Source organism: Condylura cristata, unplaced genomic scaffold (genome assembly GCF_000260355.1).
Source record: "Condylura cristata isolate star-nosed mole 26May11 unplaced genomic scaffold, ConCri1.0 scaffold00060, whole genome shotgun sequence".
In the NCBI taxonomy this organism is placed as follows: domain Eukaryota; kingdom Metazoa; phylum Chordata; class Mammalia; order Eulipotyphla; family Talpidae; genus Condylura; species Condylura cristata.
This window is the reverse complement of record NW_004567161.1, coordinates 882427-887071: the sequence shown is the minus strand read 5'-3', so window position 1 is coordinate 887071 and position 4645 is coordinate 882427.

Sequence of the window (4645 nt, the reverse complement as noted above, 5' to 3'; positions counted from 1 at the left end):
CATCTGCCTCCAGGTGGGCGACACCAGGAGACAGTCACATATGTCACCAGGTGTACAGGCTGCCCTCGAGCGAGACAGGTCCAGGGGAGTGCAGGGGGCTCAGCGCCCGCGCTCTGCCCCCGGCTGGCCGCGCGGCCTCGGGTGGGCCCGTCACACCCCGGCCCGCAGTTCCTCCGCGGGCCACAGTAAAACCCGCTCACGGGCGCTGCACTGGTGGGCGGATTCGCTCCGGCGCAGCAGAGGGCCTTGAGCGAGCATCTGTGAGTGAACAGTGAGGCGGGGCGGGGCTGGGGGTGCTGGGGGGCGCCTTTCCTCCAGGGTCGGGCAAGGGAGGGGCTCCGGATGGCCGTGGCTCTTCCTCCTCCACAGACCCGCCTGCCCCTGCAGTCCTCACCTGCACCCAAGACCCCGCCCGAGGCAGGGAGCGGAGCCCGGCCTCCGCCCGGCAGGCGGGTACACGGAGCTCAGCCTGCCGCCCAGGCCGAGTCCCGGAGCCCCCACACCCTGGCACCCCCTCCTGGAGGGGCGTCAGACCCCCTCGCCCCTGGCACCCTCTGTCCTGCTTTGTCCCTGGTGAGCTGTGTGGTCCACAAAGGGAACCCACGTGGGGTGCTGGCCACCATGCCTCACCCCCAGAAAGCTGACCCCTGGGCACCCACCGTGTTGCCGGCAGCAGGAGCTCAGAACAGCTGAGGGCCAGCAGCCAGGCCCCCGCCCCCGGGGGCCCACGGGTCATCTCCCGCTTTCTGTCCAGGCCTGCCAGGCACCACCACTGCCACCGGGTGGACATCTGCTGTGGGGTGGCCACTCTCCAACCTCTCCTGGCAGCCGCAGGGCCCGCCCAGTGGCCCTGGGGCAGGGGTCAAGCGCCTACCCTCCCCCACATGGGCTGACCAGCCTGGGCTCCCTGCTGCTGTGGGCTGAAGGGCCCCTTGGCTGACCTTCACAGCAGCTTCTCGCAGCCTGGAGAGGCCTGGCCGTGTGCCTGTGGAGGGCCAGGCCGCTCTCCGGCTCCGCCCCCCCAGCCAGGGCTGTGGCCGGGCTCTGGTTAGGGTCCTAGCGAGTCCGCAGCCAGATCCTGGAGGGCCGGCCTGAAGAGTTCCAGGAGGGGAGTGCGAGGAAGTGTCCACAGCCACTGGCCGTCCCCACTGGACAGTGCCGTCTGGTCTCTGAACACCCCGGGTGGCTTTCCTGCCAGACCCCTTGCCTAGTTCTCGGGGTGCGAGGGGCACTGAAGTGCCCCCCGCCCAGGGCTGGCTCCCCTCCAGCCTGCTGTTCCTTGAGTTCTGCAGCAGGAGACACAGAAGCCATCGCCACCACCCCGGTTTCCGTAGCGGGTAGCTCGGAGCAACGTCGGGGCTCTTCGAGGCTTCGAGCCACAGCTGCACAGCCAGCGTCTCCCAGACTGTCTGTAGAAACGCCACCCCGTCGAGACAGCAGCCTGGGACTGCTGCCACTGAGAGGCAGGGGCCCTTGCGCTCTCGCAACCACTGCAGGCCTGGGCACAGGCGCGGCCCCCAGGGCAGCCCCCAGGGCTGACCAGCTGTGTCTGTGGCAGGCGCCGGGGGCCCTCGTTCGGTCAGGGCCCCAGGTGGCACCGCAGTGGCCGCTTCGAGGTCCGGGTGGTGGGGCTGCACTCCGGGGGTCCAGAGGAAGGGGTGCTGCAAAGCCCCGCGGCCGCCACCTGGGTCGGCCTGAGCCCTCTGTATCGGGTGCTCTCCCGGGAAGTGCGGCGTCCGCCTCCCGCCTCCCGCCCACTCTGTCCAGGCAGGCAGGGTGGGAAGAGACACGGGGCTTCGCCTGGTCATGAAAGTGCTGTTTATGCCCCCAAGGCGCTGAAAATAAAGGACGCCTGTCCGCTCCCTGAGTCAAAAGGCCATAATGGACTCAAATAGTGCTTTGTGGGCTCCAGAGACCCGAGTACCCGAAGACAGGTCTCTGCATGGACAGCCAGGGCGAGCAGCCAGGGCGAGCGACCGAGGGCTCCCGCCACCCCCACCCCCACCCCTGCTGGGGCAGGGGCATAAAGAGCCAGGTCTGGCCCGGCAGAGCAGGTGTCGTGGGAGGGGCAGCCGTGGGCATCTGCCTCCAGGTGGGCGACACCAGGAGACAGTCACATATGTCACCAGGTGTACAGGCTGCCCTCGAGCGAGACAGGTCCAGGGGAGTGCAGGAGAGCTTCAGGGCGGAGGTGGCCTCAAAAAGAGGCCGATTTCCAAGAGAGAAGGGCCGGCCGACAGCTGGGAGCTGGAGGGGCCGCAGGGGAGGGGGCGGCTCAGGGGGAGGCGGGCAGGGGAGGGGGAAGGTGGGGGGAAGGAAGATGGGCCCCCTGGGGTGACAGTCTGGGCTGGAGGAGTGCACCCAGGCCCAGGAGCCAGCCCGGACTCAGTGAGGCAAACGCCGTGTTTGCAGAAGAGAGCGTGGCACGGGCGTGCTGAGGCCACGCCGGGCGTCCTCACGCCCCCACAGCTGCCCCCGGGCCTGCAGGTCCACCTCAGCCCGCGGAGGGCCACCCGGGCAGCCCGCTGTCCCCTGCACACCATCCCAGCTTCGCTGGGAGCCCCCCGGCCTGGCCGCTGCTGGCTTGGCGCCTGGCGCTCCTTCCAGCCTGGAAGCCCTGGAGACCCACCGATTTCTGGTCGGCACTGACCCCAGCCGGCTCACTGTGCCGGGATGGGGTTCCCGCCGGCGTGGGGGTCACCTGGGGTGCTGGCCAGGCACCGGTCTGCAGCCCCGCCACTCAGTTCGGGGGCCCCACCCCTAAGAGCTCCTCGGGCATGGCGCCCTGTGACTGCGGCCTCGGGGGGCTCATCCCACCTGCCCAGTGAGGCCCGCTTGGGGTAGGGCCTGCCCCCGCGATGCAGCCCATGTGGCCACATGAACACGGGGATCCCCAGGACACATAAAGTGATGCTCACGCCACGCTGCAGTCATGACGTGTGCAACAGTTTTGTGCCCCAAAACACACACGTGCCTTAATGCCAGGTGACCGCCAGCGGGCTCCACTCACGGGAACCGCCCTCCGCAGAGCGCGAGGGAGGCCACGCCACCAGCCCTGTGCCTGCAGCTACCCATGAGTGTTCTGCGCAAAGACTTGAGATTTGCGGGGGTGGAGGGGTGAAAGAGCGGAAACCCATTTTCTCGCGTTGGCAGTGACCTGCGTCCCAGTCCGTGTCCTGAGCTCGGCCCTTGCAGGGCCGGGCAGCTGCTGCGGGAGGTGGAGGGCGGGGCGTGCTGCAGCTGCAGCGGCGAGTCCTGGCTCCCTGCAGGCACAGCGCAGGGCCTCTGGTCTTGCTAGCCCAGGCGTCCAGGCTCTGCTGTTGCTTAAGGCCGAGCTGCAATCCCCAGCGCCGGGGAGTGGGAAGTCCAGAGTTCTCCCCGTTTCTGGGAACAGCCCCTCCCCCTCGGTGCACCAGCCTCCTCATGACAGTGGATCATCTAGAGCATTTCACAAAAGCCTGGCCAGTTCCCAGCGCTGCGCAGCTGGAGGGCTCAGCCCTGGGGGCAGGAGCCCCGTCCTGCTCCTCCCAGGGCCTCCACTGGCCTCTGCCCGGGCCCAGGGGCTGGGGCACTGCAAGGGAGGGCCGCACTTGTCTGAGCCTGTCGGAGCAGGCGAAACCCGGGCCTTCCTCCCTGCCGATCTCCCAGCTCTGGCGTAGTGGAGTTCAGGGAGGAAATTCCCTGTCCCGGGAGGCAAGGAGGACTCGGCTCATCTCCCCCAAAGTTGTAGCAGTTAGTCCCAGAGTCACCTGGGGAGAGTTGTCTACTCAGGCTTGGACTGGCCCCAGGCCTCTGACTCAGGGCAGCGGGACTGGGGTCCCCGTGGGGATTTGACCTGCCCCTGGGGTCTGCTCCAGGCAGCGCTTCGGGACTGAGGGCTCTGGGTGGCACACAACCTGGATCAAGGCTGGACTCAGTCGGCACCCCCAAAGTGCCCGCCTGTCACTAGCCCCACGACCCGGGAAGTCTGCCCGTGGGTTTCAGGCCTCAGTTTCTCCACCTCTGAAATGGGTGTGTCCTGACCCGAGGGTGGTGACCAAGGTGCCGGTTCCCTGGACTTCCTGGGCTCACCCCAGCAGCAGCGCAGGGCAGCCGAGGACAGGGTCAGGCGTGCAAGAGGTGGCGGTTGCCACGGGGCAGAAATGGCACTGGAAGATACATCTGTGGGCACGAATGGCATCCGTGGCTACTCCGTGTCACCCTGCCAGTTTTCAGCCTGTGGCCTGACTCAGGAGCGGGAAGGAAGCGCCCGTGGGTCGGGTGCCTGCTGCGGGAGTGGGGTGGTGGGGTGTGGGCCGGCCAGTATCCCGGGGTAGAGCGTGTGTTGGGGCCAGGGGAGCTCTGCGGCCTGGAAGGGGGTCTCCGCTCCCCTGGGACATGCAAACTTGATCCGCTTGCGGCTCCCTAAGCAGCCTCGCAGGGCCCAGGGGCCCCAGGGACCACGGACGCCCTCGCTCCCGGCCCCTGCCCCCGGGAGCGCCGGCCGGGCTGGTCCACCCTCTCTGCTCCCTCCGCCCCCCGCCCCAGGGAGGTGAGCCTGGCAGCCTCCCGGCCGAATTTCCTGGCACTCGGCTGAGAATAAACAGCCCTCTGCGCCTGTCATCCCGTTGCCATGGCGACCCGCTCCGCGGGCGGCGGGGCGGGG